This window comes from Pleurodeles waltl, chromosome 6 (assembly GCF_031143425.1).
Source record: "Pleurodeles waltl isolate 20211129_DDA chromosome 6, aPleWal1.hap1.20221129, whole genome shotgun sequence".
Classification (NCBI taxonomy): Eukaryota; Metazoa; Chordata; class Amphibia; order Caudata; family Salamandridae; genus Pleurodeles; species Pleurodeles waltl.
This window is the reverse complement of record NC_090445.1, coordinates 1069226772-1069253898: the sequence shown is the minus strand read 5'-3', so window position 1 is coordinate 1069253898 and position 27127 is coordinate 1069226772. Positions and strand designations below refer to the sequence as shown.

Genomic DNA, 27127 nt, shown 5'->3' with positions numbered 1-27127 from the left:
TCCCTTAAATTATGGTTGTTGCATACTGGTAACTCAGTATTTCACCCAAGATTGGCATACTGTTGCCCCCTTATAAGTCCCTATTATATGGTACTTGGGTACCCAGAGCATTGGGGTTCCAGGAGATCCCTATGTGCTGCAGCATTTCTTTTGCCACCCATAGGGTGCCCATGCAAAGGCTTCTGCAGGACTGCCATTGGTGCCTGCGTGAAAAGGTGCATGCACCCTTTCACTGACAGTTACACTGCACCAGGTCACTTATAAGTCACCCCTATAGCAGGCCCTCCAGCCCTGAGGGCAGGGTGCTGAGTACCTGTGTGTGAGGGCACCCCTGCACTAGCAGAGGTGCCCCCATGACCTCCAGGACCATTTTCCCAGACTTCAGGAGTGTGGGATGCCATTTTACACGTGTACTGGAAATAGGTCACTCCCTATTCCCAGCTACATAATGGTAACTCCGAACATAGGTATGTTTGGTATCAAACATGTTGGAATCATACCCCAAGGCTTTTGCAAGCATTGGTTATATGATTTCATGCACTCTGGGGGCTCCTTAGAGGACCCCCAGTATTGCCATTCCAGCCTTCTGAGGTTTTCCAGGCAGCCCCAGCTGCTGCCACCTCTCAGACAGGTTTCTGCCCTCCTGTTGATTGAGAATCTCAAGCCCAGGAAGGTAGAACAAAGGATTTCCTTTGGGGGAGGGGTGTTACACCCTCTCCCTTTGGAAATAGGTTTGGAAGGGGTAGCTTCTTTCCCCAGGCCACTGGAAATGCTTTGAAGGGCACATTTGGTACCCTACTTACATAATCCAGTCTACACCAGTTCAGGTACCCCAAGTCCCTGCTCTGGCACGAAACTGGACAAAGGAAAGGGGAGTGACCACTCCCCTGTCCATCACCACCCCCGTGTGGTACTCAGAGCTCCTCCAGAGGGTCCCTGGGTTTTGCCATCTTGGATTCCAAGTTGGCAGCGAACTCTGGGAGCATCTGAGTGGCCAGTGCCAGCAGGTGGTGTCAGAGCCGTCCCCTGATAGGTGCTTACCTGTTTAGCTGACCAATCCCCCTTTCAGGGCTATTTAGGGTCTCTCCTTTGGGAGGATCTTTTAATTCAGATTGCAAGACTCCAGCAGGAATCCTCTACATCCTTTACTTCACCCTCTCCCAAAGAAACTGCATCTGGACCCTCCAGGAACTCCACAAACTGCAACAACGAAGTAAAGACGACTTCTGCAACATTGTAACTTCAGCTCCTGCCAGCAACTGCAGCTGTTTCCCGGTCGTGCATCCTCAGAGGACAGCCTGTCTTCAGTCTGCACCAGAAGAATGAACGAATCTCCCTTGGAGTGAAGGAGTCACTCCCCTACTTCAGCAGGCACCTCTCTGCAATGATGACCATCTGCATGGGTCCCCTCTCCTGACGAGTTGCATGGATCCTGCATCACGGGTGGTAGACTGAAGTGGTCCCGATGGTCCTGACGTCCTACTGTCCAACTTTGGTGGAGGTAAGAGCTTGCCTTTTCACGCAAGACAGTACCCCGCGCACCACGTGTTTTTCAGTTGCCAAGGCGTGTGGCATCCTTCTATGAAATTCTTTGTGCACAATGTAGCTCCGGCCCCCAGCACTCCTTCCTGAGATACACAGTGGTTCTCTGGTGGCATGGGATCCTTTGTTTTTGTGCTGCGTGGGCCTCCTTTTGCAACTCCTTTGTCCCCGTGCTGGGGGACTCCTATGTGTGCTGGCTGGTATTCTGTGGGCTCTCTGAGTTGCTGAGAGCCCCCTCTGACTCCTCCTCCTTTGTAGAGTCCACCAGGTCCCTCCTGGTCCCGGGCAGTGCCTTTTTCCACTAACCATGAGCTTTGCCTGTGCCAAGGCTTGTTGGTGGAATCTATCGATGCAAACCAGACTGCAATCATCCATCCGGTGTGGGATATCATCTGCACCAACCCGCATCCATCTTCTTGGGTGCAGTACTGACTGTTGTTCTTCACCAGTGGTTCTTCTTTTGCACCTTGATTCGGGTTAGCGGGGGCTCCTGTCCTCCCTGGATTCTTCTGTGCTTCTTGAACTTAGTCCCATTCTTCGACAGGTCTTTAGGTCCAGGAATCCACCCTTTGTGTCTTGAAGTATCTTCTGGTTCTTGCATTATCTTCTTTCTCGTGTTCTTGTGTGTTCTGGGAAAGTTACTGTGATTTAATCCTGCTTTCCTGGGCTCTGAGGTGGGTTCTATTACTTACCTTTGGTATTTTCTAATACTCCCGGCGCCCCTCTACACACCACACTTGCCTAGGTGGGAAACCGACATTCGCATTCCACTTTCTTAGTACATAGTTTGTGTTTCCCCTAGGCCCATTTCTAACCATTGTGATTTTCACTAATTGCACTGTTTTCAGTTTTTATTGCTATTGCTGCATACTAGTGTATATAATTGGTGCATTACTTACCTCCTAAGGGAGTATAGTCTCTATGGTATTTTTGGCATTTGTGTCACTAAAATAAAGTACCTTTATTTTTGTAACACTGAGTATTTTCTTTCATGTGTGTGAGTACTGTGTGACTACAGTGATATTGCATGAGCTTTGCATGTCTCCTAGATAAGCCTTGGCTAGAGCCACCCCTAGAGAGCCTGGCGTCTAGGCACTGCCTACATTTCATTAATAAGGGATAACTGGATATGGTATAAGGTGTAAGTACCATAGGTACCCACTACAAACCAGGCCAGCCTCCTCCAAACCACTGTACTATATAGGTTACTTTTTAAAATGTTCTTGTAATTGGCGACATTGGGTCATCCAGATAACTTGTGTAATGCCCGAATACCAGTCTTTCTCGATTTCCCCTGTTGATGTTTTCCCACTACATTTGATCTTTTATATTTTGATTGAATAAATGCATAAAACATTCCATTTGCATACTACTTTAATATCATTGTTTATGGGAGTGGTGTTGCATTTTTTTCCAGGGACCCCCTGTTCCTTCAAAGTTAAGTTTACTGCTCCATTCTAGGACACTCTACTTACTCCATGATACTATGCCACACCAGTCGATGACACATCATTCTCCTTCATGCCATTAACTTTGAGCCATGCTGAATAGTAGTCTCACTAGTGTACAGCATGGCTAAAACACATTAGCAAAGGCAATAGAACTTACATAGGCGAGACCTATTGACTTTGCCACTGCTTGTTTATAAGGTATGAACTTTAAGGTGACTTGCAATATCCTTATGTACACAGGGGGTATTTAACCCCATATAATACATGGTCACACCACCAACTTTCCCACAAACCACTTAAAACCTTAGTGCATAGGTTCTGTCATACCAAGCTATTAAAGTAGAGCAGAAGAAAGAAAAGCAACATTACATTTTTTGCTTTAACCAGCTTTATTAATTATGCTCCTTGGCGTGATCTGCCTTTTACCTTGGCTGCTAGCTCTGGCAGAAGACAATGTAATGTCAGAACTCGACTGTAATAACCTTATCATAGTCATTTTCTGATGTCTTTTCTTTATAATCAGTGAATGTCTTTTCTTTACACGCTGTGACTTGGTGCATCACAAACAGCTGTTTCTAAAGAAATTAGTGACTGCAGTTTATACAGAGATTAGAGAATCCATGTTTATATAGCCTGTAACTCCAAGAGATTCTTCAGTTGAAATGCTTCTTGTTATGACTGATGTGGAGCTGAGCTTCCCAAGATCACACACAGGAGTAGAAGTGTTATTAGAACTATGGTTTCCGAGCACACTTTACAGCTGTTGTACCTAATTGCTTTTGAAATCTCCAGTGCGGTTCCAATTGGCATGATGGGTGTGGGGCGCAAAGGGTATGTTCTTCCTTTTTACCCTCCTACCTTGATTTGCTTGGTGCATGAAGATGCAAGGTTAATGAACATGTTATTTTCACATTTGAGCTAATTACTTTGTGAATATAAATAACAATAAAAGATACTTTCAGACTGTGTAAACATGCCTTCCTTTCTCCCTATTTCACTTCCAATATATATGATTGTGTATATTTATCGGAGCCTGCAGTTCGCAAACAACAAGCGATTTGTATTGGGCTGATTGAAAGTCCCCAAGGCTGTCCCTGTCCCCCCCCAGAAATGTATTGTCTCCTACGCCCCTGGCACCAAGGCTTGGAAATCTAAGGTTTAACGATTCGGAACCAATTTTCAGAAAACAGCTTAAGACATGGATCTTTGGGATCCCAGATTCTCCATGCAATTCCCTCATCTTGTGAGTTATTAGCGCTTCTCTCTGATGGGATCCCCTCACCCTAATCAGACCATTCTCACCTTTTTGCCCCGCAATAGCTCCAAGATCCACCTGTGGGAGTGACAGCTGCTCTCCATAAATGCTTAAAAACGTACAGCAAACTTCCAATTATAAATCCAACATCACACTTAAGTGGCTGACTGCAGCCACGAAAGTGAAATTAATTGACTTTGGAAAGTATCACGCTCGAGTACTTCAGGTATCGAAATTGCCCGCGTGTTTTGGGCACCTCTCCTCTCCTGCATCTTTCTGCCACTGTCAGACGGGAACAACGATAGCGTTGGCGAGGGTAACTGTACAACAGCAGGTAGGCTGTCCACGAGCAGTGCAAATCCTTTGCTGGCACTGGGGCGAGACGCTCTGGATTGCAGATTACATTCCAGTTTTGTTCACGTGCGTTTGCACATTAAAGGCAGGCCTATTGCCTGTGCCGATGTTTGGTTTTTCACTTCCTGCATGTGCAGAGTGTTGGAAGCAGCATTGTCGATGAGATGAGGTTGCAAACAGCACCTTACAAAAGGCAATTTTGTAACACAGCAAACAACAGGATCACTCAAGGAAAAATATAGTTCCAACTATCATAACAAAATAAACGTCTTGTGTATAAATTCACACGAGCAGCCTTTCTGAGAAGCCCCACTAGCAGGCAGCTCATATGCGCCACCAAAGCCATAATATATGTCAAATAATATACATAAATCATGATTTTCGTATCCCTGAGTTTGCTCTACACATTGAAAAATGACCGTTCTGATTTTAAAGAGGGTAGTGGTCATGGTTTAACCTTCTTTACTTTCAGGTTTGTCCTAAAGAGAGCACCCTCACATCAATCGAACCACGGCCGTGGTAGACAGCCCGCGTCTGACCACTACATATTACTAAATTACCAAAGAGATAGAAAATGGTCAAAGTGACTGAGTGCAGACATCAAGAAAAAACTACCTCGTTCCTTATCAGGAAAACAGCGTATGTCGCTTCTTCTCATTAGTGCTGAAAAATGTTCATTATCAATCATGGAGACTGTGCAGCCTGTCTCTTGACCTTGAGAAGTTAGTAGTTAAGATAAACCGTTCTTCTTTCTAGTTCAGGCATATTGCAAACCTAAATCCTCCTGGCATTGAGATGAACAGCTTTTTATTTAACAAGTGTTGGGGGAAGCCCTGAAAAATATGACAGTCAAAACTTCCTGCAGTTTAAAATGTTAACCCTCCACCTCTTTAGGGACAAAGCAATCAATTAAACCAACTACCACTTTGCCGCTCTGGCTGGTGGTTGGAGCCAATTCTCAAGCATGGAAGAGCCAATCTCTACAGATAACCACAAAATGTACGGACTTATAACCTGCCCTCCAAATAATCCACTAGGCAACACTCTTGTTCATGATTTTGCTGAGAATGTCTCACGGGTGGATCTGTTCTACTTCACGGTGCCCTCATTTCTTAGTCCTTCTGATCAAAGACACCTAATCCTTTGTACACCGAAGTTCAACAGACAAACCCAATGGCCTGGGCATTTATATAATTGAAAAGCTTCCTCAAGCAGCAGTGCAAGCTTTTCTTACCCCAAAATAGTAAGTACGTACACACGCGTGTACGTTCTCTCTCTCTCTCTCACCCAAATGCAAGCTTTCCAATGCAAGCTTTCCTTGCACGAAAATGAACGGTAGTGGTAGAGCATTTCAGACTTCCTTAAACAAACAGTATAAGTGCACTACAAGAAGCAGTGACTGTGCAATGTGCCCCACACAGTCAAACACAAAGAGCAGGCACAGCAAAGCAAGAAGCAATGTCAGTGCAGGGCCACCTTCCTTCACCTAGGGTGACTTTGCAAGTGTACATGAAGGAAGCTGGTTGTTGCAGTGCGTGCAGTGTGTGGCAGAGCCCCGGCGAGCCACATGTTTGAAGAACCGAGAGGAAACTGACATTGTATCTCCTTAAGAAAGCAGGAATGATGATGCAAGCTCTGGTAACGCAACTGATGGAGTCAGCAGTAGACAGATTGGCAACTGGTGAACATGCTAGAATAAACAGACTGAAAAGTTCCTAAAGTCAGTGATTTCTGAACCGGTCTGTGAGGACACAGATCAAATCCTTATGGGGCCTGCTCATGGGCAGTTGTGATGGGCTGTTGCCCTGCCAAGCCTGAAATGGCTGATATTGGACAGCCATTACCACTCACAAAGCAGGTTCCCATAGGTGCAAGGCCAGACCAGGGGTTAAGGACCACATCTGAGTGTGCACAAGGCCGGTCAGCCAGGCAGTAGACCTCGTCAATCCACCTGCAGGAAGAATCCACAAAGTACTCCCAAAGAGCAGCCCGTTTTCATAAGGTGCAAAGAAACACAAAGAAATGAGAGGATGTTTTTGGAGAAGTGTATTTCTTTAAAGAGCCAGTAAATAGGTGATGTTTTCAAGTCACCAGTAAAGATCAACATATATTAGGCAGACGAGAGGGAGCAAAATCTGCCAACAGACCTCAATAAACAGAGTTTGCCATAAACCTCACTCTATCCCATCAAGATTTAGGGCTTAACCCAACACTATGGACTGCTACATGCAGTACTGTGCTTCTCTCATCTAAAGATTCACTTAAGCCACTACTGTACTGTATAACTGAAATAAATAGCAATCACTGACATATACGTCCCTTAAATCTCACCGCATCCCTTCAAGGAGTTAAAAACAGCCCAGGTATTCCTGTCCCCTAAATCTCACTATATTACTTAACAGAATACAGAAAGTCCACTGAAGTCAATCCTTCTAAAACAGACATCAATTAGAAGTAACCAGCTTTGGCTGTCACTGCCCATGGCTTACCCTTGGGTTCCCTTAGCTCTGCCCTTGCTACTGTTGGTCTCTCAGGTCCTGAAGGTAGTAGCGGAACAAAAGAGAACAGTGCTCCTAGAAGCCTATTTACATTCTGTAGTTTTTACTCATTACCTTTCCCACGGCACGAAAATGGAAGCATCTAAGAAGCTAGGGATAGAACAAGGGATTAACCATGTGATGTCATCAGATGAGGGGTCAAAGGGCGCAATACATCGCTACTGCTAGCCCTGAATTTAGTGAATCAGATTTAAGTCTGAATTATGAAGGAGGCAGATCCAAGATACCTTAATATTGTAGACAAATTAACAAGGACAAAAATATAGAGGAGGTAAGTGCACAAAGGCAAGCACAGGTTTCCTAAACTTAGCTTCACATCTACGTACCTTGAAGATGTAAATATTGACAAGGTGCATAGCTCTGGAGTTAGGTAAAGAAAATCTATACATACTTACCTGTGAATATTGTGGCTACAATATAAAGGTCGCTCTATACTGCCAATGCTCATAAATCACAGTACAGGCTACTATTGTATCACAGCATGGAACTGAGAAAACACTAGGCATTCCCATCCTTCTACTTCACTGTTACTATGAATGGACTGCAAACAATCAGAGAACATGGCTCACTCTAACATCAAACAAAATTAACAATATCCCCGACAAATATGTCATATAATTTCACAGGATCCATTAAGGAATTAGAAAAAGGGCCATGGGACGTCTATCCGTCAGATCCCACATTATGACTAGTCATTGCTACTGTTGTATCCCACACTACAGTGCAATTTGAAATGGTGCTCACTCTATAAGACTTTACTCTCTCTAGCCACTTCCTATTACTGAAGACTGTGGCAGACACACTCTATAGCTTCTGCTGGACAATGCCGGCTCTTCATGCTTCTCCACCAAGGGTTCATTTTAGACCCTGAAGCATTTTTTAACACACTCTTTAAAGAACAGAGTCCTTGGAAAACACATGGCTGCCTAATCTCATGACTAACGCTTACCAGAAGTTTGATTTGTTCTGCATTCCGCCCATCACCTGTTTTTGCATTTGTTGCCCCAAGTGGGAAGGGTATGCCTAGACGTGGGTCCCGTGCATCCTATGCCACCAGATTCACGCTAGCCTGGCTGATGAAGGGTGATACCCTGAAACCGGCCCCAGGATGCTTGTTTCTGGTCCAGGGACCACCTGCCCTGGCAGTTTGGGCTGGACTGTTCTCATGGGGAACAGGGTCAAGACTGATTTGCATATGGCTGGATCCAAACTGGAATGGCATGGCAAGCAAAAAAATTAATGGATTAAACCCAGATCTGTGACTGGGGGTGAATGTTTGATTTGTTCTGCATTCCGTCAATCATCTGCTGTTTTTGCATTTCTTACCTTTTTCAGCACAAAGTACTTTGACCCCCGGATGGGCCAGTATATGGATTTCCTCTTCTACCTCAACAATGTCCTTACATTAAATTTGTTGACATTTACTCATAAGTAATGCATAAAATATATAAAGCGCTACAACTCCTTAGTTGCCTACCTTACCTTCACCCCCTCTAGAGTTCTCTTGCCCCTATTTTCTTTATTGTGTCTTTACTATGTCTTTATCATACCAAAGTCAAGTTGTGCTTGTTTCTGTACTCTAATGCCTTGCATGGCTGATTAGGTGTACTTTCACCTAGATGTCAGGAATACAATTATGCCTACTACTACCTCAGACTTGTCAACCCCTTGGCTGGGCTTTCAGCTAACTGTGATGGAATGTGATTCTACAGGGCTGTTTCATCCTACATTAATGGTTTTACTGCACTCCTGATTGTATACAGCTCTATTCAAAATCGAATTAGAAACTCAACTATTTATGATTTTTTCATTGCATGTTGCATAATAGCTTCGATTGGTATCCAACCCAATACACTGTAGCCCTATTGCTCCCACTCAATTTTTAGAGAGCTTTGAAAACTGTTTTGTGGTGGAGTAGGTGCTATGCAATGCAAAATCTAAACAAACAAATGTGTATACTTAGTTATGCATTTACTTTAAGAAATTATACATTAGCCATGGCTGGGCCATGGGACTCTATGCTCTGAAAGCAGCTTCCTAGCCTACAGCCCACTGGGAAATCGCCAGAGTGACAGAATGGCCCGGTCTGGTCCTGAAGACAGGTGCAGAGGGACTTGTGGTGTCAGCTATAGGGACAAACTTACAGGAAAGGTGTGCTGGTCAGATGGATCCCACAACAGAAGACTAAGGGGGTCATTACCACTTTGGCGGGCGGCGGAGGCCGCCCGCCAAAGTACCGCCGTCAGAATACCGCTGCGCGGTCAAAAGACCGCCGCGGTAATTCTGAGTTTCCCACTGGGCTGGCGGGCGACCGCCAGAAGGCCGCCCGCCAGCCCAGCGGGAAACCCCCTTCCACGAGGATGCCGGCTCCGAATGGAGCCGGCGGAGTGGAAAGGGTGTGACGGGTGCAGTTGCACCCGTCGCGATTTTCAGTGTCTGCTATGCAGACACTGAAAATCTTGGTGGGGCCCTGTTAGGGGGCCCCTGCAGTGCCCATGTCATTGGCATGAGCACTGCAGGGGCCCCCAGGGGCCCCACGACACCCGTTACCGCCAACCAGGTTCTGGCGGTCAAAACCGCCAGAACCAGGCTGGCGGTAAGGGGGTCGGAATCCCCATGGCGGCGCTGCTTGCAGCGCCGCCATGGAGGATTCCTCAGGCCAGGGGAAAACCGTCGGGAAACCGCCGGTTTCCCTTTTCTGACCGCGGCTTTACCGCCGCGGTCACAATAGGCCTGGATGCACCGCCAGCCTGTTGGCAGTGCATCCGCGGTCCCCGGCCCTGGCGGTCCATGACGGCCAGGGTCGTAATGACCCCCTAAGTCCTTCACTCTCCAGCGGGAATTTAAACCCATTATTGATGGAGAACGACAAGTCTGTTTTAATTTTTGTATCCATATTTACAAAGCTTTATATAATTAGAGTAATTTTGCATTCCACTGCAGAGCTAAGGCCAGCTCTTAGTGCACTTTTGAGAAGGAATTACCAAATTCTAGCTTGCATGAACATGATTTCCAGTCCGGCCTGACTCCACATGTCAAAAGATCCGATTCAGCCAGGAGACTCCCGATTTCTGAAGTCAAAAACGGCTGACTGTCACTCGCCTGAAATTGCCTCTCCTTTAATAAAAGTCAATGGGAGGAAATACGCTCTCCCGCTTATTTTTTAAAAAAAATCTCCACTTCTAAAATGTTGGCATGTATACGCCTTCATTACAACCCCCCCACCACCCAAGCAAATGTGCACTGTCTGGCACCATCTTCAATAGCGTAAATTATACTTAGGAGATGCCCAGTTGAATGCCAGTCTCGCTGCTTGCAAAAGCCCTTGGAACTCACCAAAACATGTTTAAACGTTTCTGGGTGAAATTAGACAATGCCCCTTGAATCTGGCCCACGTAAAATCCGACAGGTGACTCACCCGGCCAGCCGACAGGTGACCCAACAGACGAACGTGAAGACAGCAAAAAAGAGAGTGACGCAGACCACGGTCGTCAGGAGGAGCTCCATGAAGTGGGAGAGAAACATGGCGTCAGCTGCTGTAGGAGGACCGGGCCTCTGAAAAAAAGTGCTTTTTCTGGAAGTAAGGGGCCAGCGGGTCTGACGAGGTCAACCTTCCTGCCCTGCAGCTAAACAACTATAGCCGCCTCAATTCGGGACAGGGTCACACATAAGGAAACTTCCACAACGGGCCGCCGTTCTACAGCGACCAAAAGACAATAAGCTCTTTATCTCAAACAGCTAATTCCCAGGGATTAAGCAACAGAGAGCCAGGCAATGAGAAGTGTATGGGCGAGGACAGCGGACACCCACCCTCGTCATGACCCCTAGCTGGCCCGATGTCCCTGTCTGCTTCATGTGTTTGTATGTAGTCCCAGTCACATAGGGTGACCAGACTTTGAGAAGCAGGAACCTGAACAGACAAGACACAGAAGCACAACTAAAGGCTGACAATGATCAAAATATACACACACTCACACACAGACACACACACCCCTCCACACACGCACAATATGAACGCAGTGACCTGAACTTTCAAACACTGAAAACAATGTCAACATTTTTGTTCTGTTCAACGCAACATTTACAAGGCTGCATTTAAATAATGTTAATGTTAACTATATTTACAGAGTGCACGTTTATCCATGAGGACATGGAGGCCGCGAGGAGCAGGCTGAGAATTGGGGATGGCCATTGCTGTAGAGCGAGGAGCAGGGGGGTTGTCGCTGTAACACAATGAGCCCGTCGGGCATCACTGACGGTCATTGCGCAGTCATTGCGGGCTGTTGCTGGAGTGGGAAGTACAGGTCTCACCTTGCAGGTCACCACTAGCTGTCATTGTCGGCGCGAAGAGCAGGCTTCACTAAAGTTTCACATTGGTGGTCATCGCGGGTGGCAGAGTCTTGGCGCATACAGCCCCGTTTACTGTCATGAGCAACCCAAACTTCAAGATTTCACTTTTCAATCAGGAGGAAAATACTCTGATGACAGTCAAAGGCCAGGACCTGGGGAGGCCCCTCTTGGGATCAAGAACTCATTCCAGCAGGGGCCAGCAGGGCTCAGGCAGGTCCAGCTGCAGTTCCAGGCAGGTCCAGTTGCAGCAGGTCAGCTGGAGGGAGGCCTCTGAAGCTTGTTTCCATAACTAAATAGGAGGTCAGCCAACTGACCCTTTGAGTCAGTCTGGGTAGTCTGGGATGAAGGCAAGAATGTTTACACTTCCTTCTCAGACAGCAAGGCCGTCCTTCAAATAGCAAGGCTGTCCTCTGGCAGCAGGGTAGTCATTGTTCTGTGACTTCCACAGGTCCAAGAATGTTCTGAAGAGTGACTATGGAGGTCCAATATTTATACCTGCGTCAGTCTTTGTGTGTGGGGACTACCCCCACTTCTGGCCAGGTGTCAGATTCCTTTTGGTGTGTAGAAGGCTAATCCCTTTGAAGTGTATGAAGTATACATCAAGCTGGGTACAGCCCCTCCCCAGTCATCCTGCCAGAATGGCCAATCCTCTCGACACTTAAACCCCTTTTATGTTACTATCTGGAAGCAATTCACAAGCACCAAGAGCAGAGCCATTCACGGTCTTGTGATCGGGGACAGTGGGAGTAGACACAAATGGTTGGGACAAGAAAATGCCAACTTTCTAAAAGTGGCATTTTCAGAATTGTGACGTAAAATATTACTTTACCATTAAAGAGAATTTTTAAATGCAGTTAATTTGAGTGCACACACCATATATCTGATCTGTTTCCAATCTAAAGTTTTTCACTGCCAGGATATGTTAAACCTACATGGGCTGCGTTCCAAATACAGTACATCCTATACTATGAGCCTTTACAGCCTACCTTAGGGGTGACGTGAGAGTATTAAAAAGGAAGGTTTAGGCCTGACAAATTTTGTCAGGTCGAAATGGCAGTTTAAGATTGCACCACAGGCTGCCATGGCAAGCTTGAGACACGTTTTAAAGTGCAGCTTTAGTGGGCGGCACAAGGAGTGCTGCAGGCCCACTTGTAGTATTTAACTTAGTGCCCTTGGTACATGTAGTACAATTTACTAGGGACTAACATAACCATGATATCCCTGAGAAAACATGAGATATTCATTGGGTCTCGTCTTTTCTCCCTTCTCTATCTCAATGTTCCCTGGAAAGAGCTCTGTCCTAGCCTTTCTTCTTGTGAAACATTTAATACTGGCTCATAACAACTGCATATGTAGTTGTACTTAATGAGGCACATAGCAACAACATCACTGCAATAGGTCGAAGGCAGTAGAATGGGTACATACATTGGTAATCGAGAATTCCCCTGGTTTGGTTGTTCTGGAGTGCGGACTGGCTGACTTCATATCTCCAGCCGCTCCGGGAAAACCAAGTATCCTGGTGCCTAGGCGGCCTTAAAATTAAGACTGGTAATTGTGCTGGATCTAGATTGACCCATCTGTACCCAGCAGAAGAGATGGAGGAATGGTGATATAGCTGATTGAGTGCTGCAGGAGACCTGTGTCAGCTGCACAAGAAGTAAGATATCAGTCTCACTGAGGTGGGGCGGAGACCTTAGAGCTGCACTAGATCCTGGGGGTGCTGCAGATCTTCACCTGTGGCCAATGCAAGACTGGACCAGGATGCTGACACCACCTGCTGTCCTGGGCTGAACGGCCTCCTTGGTGTGGTAGGCATCGAGCCCAGGCTCACCCTAAGAGTGCACACAAAGGGAGGACCCACCCAGGGTCGGGGAACAGGCTGGACTCAAAAAGCAGCCTGCCCTGGCAAACTGCACAACACAGCAATACTGCTGCAGAGTCAGGCGAAAGGTGTCGTAGTTTACTGGCCGCACACATTGGGATCTGCCTGCCTTAACCCACATACTCCAGAGGGCAGAGTCAGGCTAAACACTCCATTGGAACTTCTGGAAAGTGGTGGCAGAGTCCAACAGAAGGGCACCAGTAGGTAGGGTCCTGTCAGAGGAGAGTGTCTGGGCCTGGTTAGGGCTAAGGACCAGCCCATCTACCCACACCATGCAATAGTGCTGCAATAATACCAGTAGCAGGTGAAGAGTGGAGCCCTGAATTCCTGTTGTCATTACTGCCATTTGTAGGTGTTATTTAAGGATCTTTGCTGTACAGAAACTCAAGAGGCTCACTGCTGAAAAACCACAGAGGCAACCACGCTTCCCATAAAAGCGTAATAGGACGTTACTTCTGACAGCGTATTGCAGTGCTTGGAACATCGACTGATCGCAGCATAGTCCTGCAGGACTACCATCTGGATATCAAAGAACCACCATTTGGAAATTTGACCAAGCAGAAAAAATGACCAACCGAAATACAAAATTTGAAGTTGCACATATGCCTGCAATAATGGACGGAACTCAAAACATTTAGAATTGTTTTATCATGTGTTGTATCTCTCCTGTTCCTATATATAAACTTTGTTACAACTTTATAGAGGATGCATTGAATTTTATGACGTTTTTAAGGGGCCTGATCCTGGAATAAACATATCTTGAATGAAAGAGAAGTGTTCATGGATACCCCCATTGAACTGAGCAAAACTACACACCAAATCCCAGCCCAGAGCTCTGCCAGAAAGCCTGAGCCTTGGGACAAACTAGGTGCCTTTTTGGCAGCCTTCAGCTCTACCAAAGACTCAGTGGCAAGCAGAATAGACACTCTTGCTGTAGACCTAATTAAATGAACTCCAAGATGACCACAATAAAATGTCACAGCGAGCAGTTAAAGCATAGACTGTCATATCAGAATTGATTTCCACCCCAATGCCTAAAGAAGAGACTTACCTCCATGAGCGATCAAGTGGAGATCTTAGAAAAGGGAGTGGAAGACCAGGAAGGGAGTGGCAGGAGGAACAACATAAAGGTGGTAGGATTTACTGAGACGACAGAGGGCACTTCCATGATCACTTTGCTCAAGGATCACGTAAGAGATCAAGACTGCCTCCTGCAACAGACGTGCACCAAGTAACCCTTCTCACTTGACAATGCATGAGTAGCGATTTTCTGGAATTTCACAGCTTCAGTGCAGAAATACAGGGCATCATTCAGAGCCATGAAGAATGTGAGACACTGGAATCAAACATGTATTGCTGTTCCTAGATAATTTTACAATGCAAATGGATGAAAAATCCATAGTTTTTACAAACACACACGAAGAATGGGAATGGCTGGAAAAGTACAATGCCAAATGAGGGCTCCCAACAGCAGCAGAGTCTACTGAAATGAGAAACCGTAAAACAGGAAGGACAAGGCAGCAGATGGGAGTCCGGCCTATTAACCAGCAGGTCAGATTTGGAAGGGAGCAGGTGGCTGCTGCAGTTGCAACATTGAGAAGAGGAGTGAAGGACCCTGAGGAGCATGATGGCATAGGAGAAGAAACAAGCATGGTAGAAGGGTGTATCAGTTGTTCAGATGACAGTGTTACTAGGCCTAAGATAACACCTAGCACAGCAGCCAAAGTAACATTACTAACATTAGCAGCATAGTCTCACCTGCATCTAATGGTTTAATTACTGCTGACAGGCAAATCTACAATTATTGTAATTTTCGGCTTCCTATATGGTGGCCAGAGGAGTGAAGATTTGTATAACTTCTACCCCACCCACATAACTTGTTACATCAATAAATCTTTTTTTACACTAGAGTGAACAAAGTAGGCAGTTTAAGGGTGCCAATAAGTAAAGTATGGTGCAATAAGACTGCATTAACTAGAATAATTGGACATAATAAATTACTTCCAAGGAATGGGAGAGCACTAAACTCCCATAGTAAAAGCTAAAATGTTCCGGTCTACATCAAAAGGCAGTGAGTCTAGCTTGCATTTCTCCAGGAAACACATGTCATGAAAGCAGAAGACCTAGCACTACAGAAAAGATAGTGAGGGCTGGATATTTCATAGGCTATTCAGTGTTTGCCAGGGGTACGCTAATCTGGATCAGACACAGTACCCCTTTCCAACCTATGGTAGAAGACACACAGGGGAGATCTATTATTGCAGAGGCAGGCTGGAAGGCAAGGACATTGTATTAGTAAAAATATATATCCCAAATGTAGAACAGGTTTTTTTTTTGGCATCATGCCCCGTCCTCACTAACATACTTCACTACCCACATATTGCAGGAGGCAGCTTTAAATGCATTGCTGATGTTATACTGGACAGATTACACCCTTTGCTGTCCATGTCGACGACACATAAATCAGCCAGCGCTTTTCATAACTGGTTGTCACAGTGAGAGTTGATGGACTCATGGAGAGGACATAATCCTGGGAGAGGGAATACAACTTCTACTCTAGTATGACAATCTGCCTGTTAGATTAGATTTATCTCTGCACTGTTGGCAAATTCTCACAAAGGTCACGCATACTTTTCAAGACTTTTTCAGACCATAATCCTCTGATATTATCAGTAGACTGGGGGCAGCTAGGACAAGCAATCGAACCTGGAAACTTAAAGCTGGAGCACTAGATGACTGAGGTTTTAAAACAGCACAACTGGACGCTCTACAAGGGAACAGCTTGAACTGTGCTGGAATGGGAAGCGTTCAAAATTATAGTCAGCGGTCACTGCATAGCCACCTCATCTGGGATTCAAGTGCGGTAAAATAAAGACATAAATAAGCATGAGCAGGTGCAAAATGTTCTGGGGAGAGAATCACTGAGATCCCTGAAACTAGAGAGTTCTTCACGGAAGAGAGAGATGATAGAATGATAAAAGGGTTATGATTATAAGCAGTGCTTAGCTTGAGCACATTGTTGCTGGTGGGGTCCACCGGCACTCATCTTTGGGGATCAGCATTTCCACAGACATTTACCGAGAACAAGAGCCGGAAACAAATACTAAGTGGACGGATAAAAGGAGGAGAATGACAGCAAACCCATCACAAAGGGGCAAACTAGGAACCTGAAAGAGTGAGATTAAGGGACAGGAAGAGACTGATGGTAGATTAGAGGCATGAGGTGAATTCAAGAATATGCAGCCTTGGTGTTCAGCACGCCGACATTTAACAGCACCAGCTGCGGTTTTCTGAGCAGAGCTTAGGCTCTGGCAATCATTCCTTTACAAATTAAGTACTGTTTATAAGTGTTCTCTTTATAAAACACAAGACGAAATGCACAAGGCCAGGGGTTTAGTGGCCTGGCTAGCTAGCTCAGAAAAGAGAGGCTCCCCGAGTCTAAGCATGCAGATTGAGGAGAATGAGTTGGTATTTTCACAGGGCAAAATAAATCCTGTGTTCACAGCTCATGACAGCAGATTATATTCATCCTGGGGAGACATGGAATGGGCAAGTAATTATGTGGTTATATCGGGTGCTATATCCCAAAAATTCCCTCTGAAGGATGCAGACTTTCTAGGCATAGGAAGTTTGAGCTGCTTTCAAGGAGATGGCTAGGGAAAAATTGCCTGGCTCTATTCAATCCAACATACATCTTAATCCTAAATTAGTTAAAGTTTTTAATGAACCAAGCATAAAAGGCTGTTTGCTCCCTACAATGAGAGAAGTGATACAAGGTTGGGGCAAATGTGTCTTCCTACAGGTTGCGATCATCGCTCAATGCAATTGCTCATTGCTGATCGGAATTTCGGTGTAAGAATCCGTCCCTAAATAAGTGATTTGATACACCCTGATCAAAGTGGCTTAAACCCTCAGTTTATCACAACATCTAATATTAGGAGACTAATACGGGTACTAGATCACCCCTTGCAAGACCTCTAGTACTAGCCATAGATACTGAGAAGTCCTTTGTCTCTCTTCAGTGGGAGTTCCTTTATGTCGCTATGGACGACATGGGCAATAGGATTCAGAAATGGACCCCATTGTTACATACCAGCCCGACGGCCCAGATTAGAACAGAAGCCTGGTCTTGGAAACCTGTATTATTGGCAGAGGTACGAGACAGGTTGCTCTGCCCCCCTAGTTTTGTTTGTTATAGCGGTAGATCCACTAGCCACAACGAACCTGCTGGGGTCTAATTTCAGGGCCTTGTGATAAATGGCTCACTGCTGTATGTTACTATATATGTAGACAACATGGCTTAGTATTTGCGAGGGTAAAGATCAGACATTATAGGCGATAATGAGGACTTTTCTGTTTATCTACCTAAGGGGAAAGAAAGACCCCCAGCAGAGACCCCAGTTTGATGGTTTAATATGGAAACAATCCATTATAAAATACCTGGGTATCGGCATGGTTAGAACTGAAAAAGTATTGGAAGGAAACACTGTAGTTGCTATGAAATTCTGAAGATATATTGTTAAATTCCGGCAAAAGCTTCCAATTTCAGTCATGGGGAGAATACCTTTTTTCTATACTTTTTACCACTCTGCCCCTATAAATTCCTAGAGGAACATTGCTCAAACTAGATATGCTACCCCTACACCTGATGTGGGACACAACAAATATAGAATTGCACTGGCTAAATTGGGGCTTCGGGTGAAGAAACGGCGGATTAGTTGCTCCAGACAGGGAACTCTAGTATTTGATGCGCAATTACGTGTGACTAGATGGAGAGAAAATAGGTGGCATAACCAAGGGGATAGTAACCAAGATACATTCGTACAAAATACTCTCTTCTCAGCTATTGCTTAACCCATTAGGGTACAATATTTTTTTTAAATGAAGAAATTCTAGTTAGGACACCTAACTATGCCTGGGCCAGAGTACTATAGAGAACACACTCGAAAATCCGTACGTGCCAGATATAGCACTGACTTCCTTAGTAGTCTTGCTACACCAGGGCAACTGGATCAGGCTGCATGACTAGTTTGAGAAGAATCATGTAATGCTGGGTGCAGGGGGGAAGTTTTGTAGAGTTTCAGGAGCTTCACAGAGACTACGATATCCCACAGTAATATTTTGAATACACTGGCAATAATAATAATTCTGAAAACTGGAACCACCCATTAACACTTGCCTAAGAGTTACATATACCTAATTAGAGTAAAAACATGGGATGGTTACTCTTGTACAAATCACTCATCACACAAAGACGAGCTGACCTCGTTACAAGACAAATGGTCTGAGGATCTGGGCTGGCCTCCGATTCAGGGAGACTGGACTAGAATACTGAAATGCAACCAAAAACAGCTAGGAGCACCATGATTAAGCTGATCCAGTAATAGCATCTACACAGGATTTATATTACCCACAAAAGAATCAGTTGCATGTTCTTAAACGTGCATGCTACATGCATCAGAGGAAGAGGCAGATTCTTATCACATGGTCTGGTGTTGTCCTTTCAGGGTGTCCTACTGCGACAAAGTGTTACCGATCATTATGGCTGCAAGGTCTTTAAAAGGTTATTCACCAAAGTATAAATGTTAGAATCCCCCTCCTTAACCCACCTATCCATACTCTCCCATTCATAATTGTAAAATCTCTAAAATTAGCTACGAAAATGCCTACCTGCACATTGCATACCATCCCACATGTTAATGTTTGCTTTGGTTCTAACTAAATTTTCAGATCTATTAGCATGAAATTTCTATTGAGTCCATAGTTTGGCACATGTTGGTCATTGCATACAAGTCCTGGTGTATTGTCTTGCTTTTTTTACAGACTATAATGATGGATGAGCTATAGGGGCGCTACTGATATATGCTGTATATGTCATGATGCATGGTGATTAAAATATGTTTAAAGATACAGTGGTGATGGAGATGATTTCCAATGAGTTCAACAATAACACAAGTACTTTACAATCAAAATGATAATTTAGTCTCTTCCTTTACATTGACGTAATGGTGGTGTACTAGGCCAAAGACGGTGACTGAGATCTGTTTATGCTAGCATCGAGATATCAGGTGCTTTGCACAGAAGTGAAGCAGCAGTCGAGATGGAGATCCAGTGGTGAAGAAAGTGATACAAATGTGAGGCTTTCTTATCATTACCTCTTGAATCCCAACTATGACCCTCTTTTTAACAAATAGGGCAGTGGTCTGAGATGTGGGTTTAGGGGAGGAATTCTCTCTCTATGTATTATGTGCTTTTGCTCCATTCCAACTACTTCCTTGTAGACAATGCTTTTGACCCAATCATTCCTAGAAATTCACCCAGGCACTTCTCTGTAGCTAGGTCTAAAATCGAGGGAGAGGAAATTCTAGTGCTGTCTGCAGGGTTTTAAGTGGGCCAGGTCCATCGCAGTAATAATAAAAGATGGACACTGAAACAAGTCCCTGTTCATGTCCTTAGCTTTACTAGCAAAAACACTGATCGCTTTCTTAACACAAAATATACAAAATGTTAAGGTTATCGACATCAGACATTCAGTTCTGGTTTATATTTCACATGTTTTACTTAATCTTGCACACCCTAAGATTGTTAGCTATTTCGAGAATGTTGTGGTCCTGCATTTTTTTCATGAAGCATATTACACATTGCTCATCTGCATAGGAAGTATGGATTTCCCATGATCCTTCCACACAAGAAGTGACATTACTGGATTTCCCATCATCCATCTGCTCAGGAAGTAATATCATTTGTATCTCCCCATTCATCTGCATAGGAAGTGACATGACTGTTTCCCCCCCAAAATCATCTTCAAAAGAAGAAGCCAGCAAGAGGACTTCCTTTCCCATTACCGATCTGTTCTCCGAGCTTCGGCCCAAGCACACCAGTGACTTGCTGAAAGCCATCAAAAACCTTAACAGCTGCATCACTGCATGTGCCAACACCTTGGCTCCGCTCAAGAGCAAATTATCTGAAAGAGCCATAACACAGGCCAGCAGGTACACAGAGGAACTCAGGCTCTTGCCACACCAAGAAACTGGAGCAAAAATGGAGATCAAGTCGAGACCCTGCAGATAAAGACATCTTGAAATCATCACTAAGATGCTACCACCAGCAAATACCAAACACCAGGCGCACAGCTCTTGCAGATTGCATTGATGCCAGCACTAACAGTAGCAAGAAAATCTTCACCATCATCAACGATTTCACCTTGCCTCCTGCCGCCTCCAGCAACATTACCCCCCCCCACAAGACCTTTGAAACAAACTCTTGGAATTATTCAGTAACAAAATCACCTCCATATACAGCAACTTCAACTCCCAACCATACCCCATCATCATCTCAAAATCCCACCATAGCTAATCCCTTATCTCATGGCCTACCATCACCACCATCGAAATCGTCACCACCATCAAGACAATCAACTGTGTGGCTCCATTTGACCTTTGGCGCACCACGCCTTCACCAAAGGACTCCTATTGATCAGTGAAGCACTAGCACCCATCCTCAACACCTCCATCGACTCAGCACATTCCAGACACCTCGAGACATGCCATTATCATGTCCCTACTCAAGAAATGATCAGTTGATTCAGCCAGTACAAACCCTCCTTCCTTTTTCTATACCCACCAAAGGACTAAAAGAAACTAATCAACTGACGCCTCAAGACCAGTTCAGCAACCACTAACTCCTTGATGCCATTCAGTCCGGATTCAGGGCCAACCACAGTACAGAAACAACACTCACCACTGTCACACATGAAATCTGCATGACCCTTGACAGAGGAAACACAGCAGTTCTCATTCTTCTGGACATCTCTGAAGCATTTGGCACACTCATGTGAGGAGTGCCTCAAAGCTCATTTTTAGTCCCATCCTCTTCAACACACAAGTGATCCCTCTGGCCATTGTCATCCATACATATGACAGCAGCATCCTCTCTTTAGAAGATGTCACATAACTCATACCCTCCCTTTCGGACAAGACCTACAACACAAGAAAAAGGTATGACCAAAGTCGGGCAACTAGATGAAAGCCAACTGTCTCAGGCTCAACATCAGAAACAGAGGTGTAGGGATCTTCGGTAAGAACACCTCACAATGGGACTACAACTGATGTTAGCTAACAACCTTTAACAAAGTCAATAGTACTGGCTGCTTTTAGGTATATGTCAGTTGTACTATATATCTGGACAAAATAACAGAATGCTCAGAGAAGAACCAAAATACAGGTTGGTTGTCACACTACAGATGACAGAGATATAGTTTATGTGTTTAGGTCATGGCCAAAATTACATAGGCCACATCCCTTTTGGAACTCTCCCCCCAAACTTTTATCCCACTTAAAGCCCTCGCTGTCAACCTATACCCGGGTACAGGGTGTCAGCTAGAGATACCGCACAAGAACTCCTGGCCTCCAAACAACTGGTTTTCCATCATTTGTTTTTTGTGCTCACAATATTGAATAACTCCATTTGCCCTGACAACTACTAATTACTAGTTAGGTTAATGAAGGTGGGGATGATTGGGATTGGTCTATCCATATTTTTTAATTTTTTTTATTTAATGCACATAAGTTCTCTGGGAGGCTTCAGTTCTGGTGGTGCCCTATGCAACAATATTTGTTGGCACACCCCAATGTAATCCTTCTACACGGATTCTCTCACCCTCCAACAGTGCTTCTCATTTCACCATAGCCCCTCTCTCACAGATGTTTGATTTGTTTTTTGGTGCTACTCATACCATTGTAGGGGTTCACAGCACATTACATCACACACACTTTATACAGAGGCAATAAATCCTGTGTGTAAATCAGTCTATAGGAAATGTTACACAAGAGGAAAAGGACTACAAGGTGTAGGAGTCACATGTCATCCATACTGGCAGGTAATATATTTCAAGAGTACTTGGATAAGCGTAAACTCAGGATTTAAAACATAGCACCATGATTTGGGGTTGGCTTATTTCTATCCAAACGAATCCTGTTTAGAAACATGAGGATAGTGAAAGACTGAGGAACACAATTAAACCTTCTAACCTATACCTTACAGTTTGCATGAAGCTTTTTTATGACAGTTCATAGCCAGTGCTGGCTTGTGCGAAGGAAAAGGGTCAGCGCGGCACATAGCAGGGGGAGGGGGAAGGGGGAAGAAATACAATTTAATATATATATTTTTTTTTAAAACCTTACCTTAATGCCGCACCGCGCTGCTCTGCTCCTCCGTCCTTACTGCAGGCACAGGCCCCCAGCTTGCCCTGCAGCCAATCCTGGCGCTGCTCAGAGCAGCATCAGGATTGACTGGGTGCGCCCAGCCAGGGCACTCCCAGGCAGACTGGGAGCCTGTGCATGCAACACAGTGCCAGGCTGGAGAGACCCTACTGCACATGTGTGTTTGACCAGCCCAAGACTTGCACTCCCCCTCCATCCCCTTCACAACCGTGGCCCCGCCCATTTTAATACAAAATGATAATAAACATTGCTTATTATGGTTATGTTTTAAAAGGTTTGCAGCTGCTGCTGGCGGGGGGCAACGCTCCTCCACCCTAACGGAGAAGCCGCACCTGTTCATAGCTCACTGTGCTATATTAGGGTTGTAAGTTATGAAATGCAAGTAACAAAAGGATCTCTCTGACAAAATCAGTAACCCATCAAGCTACCTATATAAAATATAATTCTGTGATCTACATGGTACATCTTTACAGAAGGTATATTACCCACTGCCCTACTTTATGAGTCAAAACTGCCACTAGACAAAATTCCACACATGTTCCATTTCTAGAGTTTTCTTGACATTTTTATTGTTGCCTGAAAATTTCTGAACCCACAAGGAACTCTCCAGCAAGTGTTTTCAACCCTGAAAATATTTCAACCCACATCCCCCCTCTCCCCCGAGATCGGCACCTGGTGCGAAGGCGCTGGTTGCACTTCTCTAAAGCAGGCCCACAGTTCCAATACACGGCTATCATCCAACTAGGCCCAGCTTCAGAATTGAGCTATTGCTATTACTCCCTTAGACTGGGGAACTACTTCAAAGCCCAACTCACATTGTTACCTCCTCAGACAAGGGCCCCTGCTTCACTGTTGCACCTTAGCTCGCCCTGTTACCCAACCAACCAGCAGTAGATCTTGCAACCTTTCCAGTCTATAACTAGAGGTATTGGCGTGGAGATGCTAGCTCGCATTAACGTTCTATGTTACTCACCTCACACCCCCCGATGCTCAAGTAAATGTGGAAAGGCAAAGTACTAGGTCGCCTCTCTGGTGCTTTTCCCACCCTCAGTCAGCAGTGCTCTGTATGCTGTTGAGCCACCACCCAGCAATCCCTGGGGCTGAAAGTACCTACTGCTATCAGGGTCAGACTGACCCTTCGTAGCTGTCAATCATCAAAGGTCCATGTGTGGCTACTGAGGAAGGACCTGTTTACTCTTAGAACTCTGGGACTTCTAGACATGCACAAAGCCATGAAGTCTCCGAAACCCTGCAAAACACCTATACAGCATCTTTTCTAGTTCCAAACCGACGGACTTGCAGAATGTGAGACTTTTCAGGTCGCATTTGTGTAGGCACGTACATTCTCACTTGCAAGAGACATTGGGGGTTATTCTAACTTTGGAGGAGTGTTAATCCGTCCCAAAAGTGACGGTAAAGTGACGGATATACCACCAGGCGTATTACGAGTTCCATAGGATATAATGGACTCGTAATACGGCTGGTGGTAAATCCGTCACTTTTCCGTCACTTTTGGGACGGATTAACACCTCCTCCAAAGTTAGAATAACCCCCATTGTGTTCTACAAGAGCCTTGGAGCCTGACCATTGTTTACCACGTATGGGCTTCATTTTTAGTCTCATTTGCTGCCTTCTAATTGGGCAGCACAAGCCAGCTTTATTTCCTCTTCTTTTGGCTAGAGTATGGACAAAGTACTGATTGATTCAACTGGATTGAGGTACCATTTTTTAAATTTTTTCTCACTTCTTCCTCTCCCACCTCGCTATCCATGTTGCTCCCTCAGCCGTGTTTTTTTCCTGTCCCACCTCTCTGTCTGTTTTTCTTCTACACAACCCACCCCGTCCATGTCTTTTTTTCCTCTCCCGTCCCTGCTATGTTGCTTCTACCCCCACTCTCTTCATGTTGCTTCTTTCGCTCCGTGTTGCTTCTTCCCCTCCCACACCCCGTCTGTGTTGCTAATTCCACTCCCACCTCATCGCTATCCTTCTAGCTTTTTCCTCTCTCACGCCCCAACCACTATAAGGGAAAAAAAATGCAATGACATGGACAGTACTGTCCACTACACAGGGTTCTTTTTTAATGTTTACAATTCAGGTGACTGACGCCCACCCTCTAGTTGTGTACCTCTACCTAATTAGCAAAGCCAATATCTCACCCACAGACGAGACCTTTTGGCATTGTCAATGCTTGTTTTGCTATCTCCGTCAAGTTTCCAAGCTCCGTGAGTGATGTGTTGCTTCAGTCCAGTTTTTTTTCTCCATTCTAGAACATGTAGTCTTAGTTATTCTATTATAAAACAGGACTACAAGTCCCAGAATTTAAAAATAAAAACTGGACAGGAGGAGGACATTACGCATAGACCTAGGAAATGGTGTAGCTATGTCTGATTTGCTAATGGCTCTCACTCTTATTTTGGTCCAAATTTATACTTCTGGTGCCAGTCCAACCCTGTTGTTTTCCTAAAGAGTGTTATACTCCCAAGACTTTACTTTGAAATGAGCCATTTCCAAGCGAGAGCTCAGAGGAGCTTAGATGGAGGAGTTTGGTGCAGTATGCCCCTCCCACAGCAGCCTCCAAGACGTGAATGCTACGTGTTTTGTGGAAGAGTAAGTGATAGTAGTGGCATTAATTAGAAGTCATCAGGCTCTACAACTGCACCCCAGTGATCCCATTCTGAATCATGCTTTTGTCATATATTAAGAAGGAGAAGCTGACATGAGACACTCTCGTATGCAATGTATAATCGAAGAACAAATGCAATAAACAAGTTAAAAAATAAGAGTTTTAAGTTGTTTAATAGTACTGCAAGGATCAAAAGTCAGAGGAAGTAATTTCTTCGGATATCATCTGGGTCAAAAGTCTTGTGATTTCATAACAGGTGAGGTTATCAATAGTGTTCAAAGGACATATAATGTTACTTCTGCTACCCCTGTAATTTGAGTGGAGTAGTAGCAATGAAAAGTACAACTCTAAAATTAGACACCACATTTCCATTACGTTGCTACTACAGAAGGGATTTAGGGCCATATGTACCAAAGCATTTTCCCATTGACACAGAATGGGTAAAACCCTTTGATACATCTGGCCCTTAGACTCAAACACAAAACTAAAAGCGTCCAAAACATAAGCCCACTTCAAAGGCAACGCAGTTCATGTAGACTGGTGCATAAAAGCCAACACAAACAGAGGCGGTTCTAGAGTGGCTGCTTTAATTGCACACATATCAGGAATATGGAAACACCCACATCCTGTGAATACCACATCACCCAGAGTCACAGAACAGGAGATCCTCCGGTTTGATTCCTGATTGTGTTTGTTTCTTATCGTCTTCTGCATTTAGCTTGGCCACAATGTTCTCCCACAGGGCGTTCTTTGTCCTGATCCTGAGTCTGCAAATCAGACTATCAAATAATTGTATCCCTTTCCTTCAGGAATTCCTCCACCAGGAAGGATATAACTGAAGGGAGGAAAGGAAACGATCATGCATTATTCCTGATAGGTGTGAGCATTTAGAATACAAGATGGACTGATTTAAAACTCCCAGTACAGTGAACAACACACACTTTCACCATCTCAAGGCCAGACCAGGGCTCAGGGCCCACTAAGCCTGAAGAGTGGATACCAGACATTACTTGAAGCCCTCTGCAGATAAGAAAAGTTTCAAAATTCCAATGCCTATTTCTTGCCACACACTGAGACTAGAACAAGGTCAAATGATTGTTTTATGTGCTAATCATGAAGACCTATGGGAAGACTTCAATCGAATTGCCTACTCGCTAGATAACCTAATGCCCCACGCTCTCCGATTTCACACAGAAGAGAGATGCAGACTGCAGCATGGCAACTCAGATACATGTCTGCGGGAAAATGGACGTCCTGGGAACACCTACTCCTCCACGACCATCACAACAGGAAAAACAAGACATCCACTCCCTGCCACAGACAGCATCTTCCAATGACTCCAAAGAATATCTGGGCAAAAAGAATGAATGGGCCAAAGCCAAAAGAGAGCACCCATTATCAGGCCCAGGCATGAATCCTGGACCTTAAACAAGCATTTGCAATGCAATAGGTCTCACATTTGCTTTTGTTAGAGCTATTGGCATTGTAGATTCCTAACTGGACTTTTCTTGCCACATAAATTCATCAACCCTGACTCATAATTTCATCTTTTCCGGCCATATATTTCCAGTGGCCCTGCATGTAACTAAAGCACTTCCATTTACCTTCTTTCTCTATCTGCAGCAAAAAACAAAAATGTTGCCCTTTAGCATCCTAATTTAAATCTGCCATGCTAATTCAAATAGAATACCACTTTCACCACACCACTATCAGAGTTGCTGGCTGGCTAACTCCATTCCCCCAAAAAGACACAAGACAGCCACAAAGGAGAAATAAACTAGAAGGGTCACCCAAACATATCAAGAGTTTTCAAACTGTCATAGTGTAATAAGGATGTTAAATTGGCCTGAATTATGATCATAATTGTAATAAGGAGAGATTATTAAAACAT

General features: G+C 44.7%; 1 protein-coding gene across 3 annotated transcripts in view; it reads right to left on the bottom strand.

The window, feature by feature from the left end:
* The window catches only part of LOC138300551 (alkaline phosphatase, tissue-nonspecific isozyme-like), a 229167-nt gene that overhangs the window by 126399 nt on the left and 75641 nt on the right, over positions 1 to 27127 (bottom strand). Inside the window, exon 1 of one of the 3 annotated variants that reach the window (XM_069240083.1) lies at positions 10579 to 10599. The exons of the other annotated variants lie outside the window; for them this stretch is intronic. The gene's annotated coding sequence lies outside the window, so the exon portion shown is untranslated. Of the gene's footprint in view, positions 1 to 10578; positions 10600 to 27127 lie in introns of those variants that run through there. 3 annotated transcript variants of the gene reach the window in all.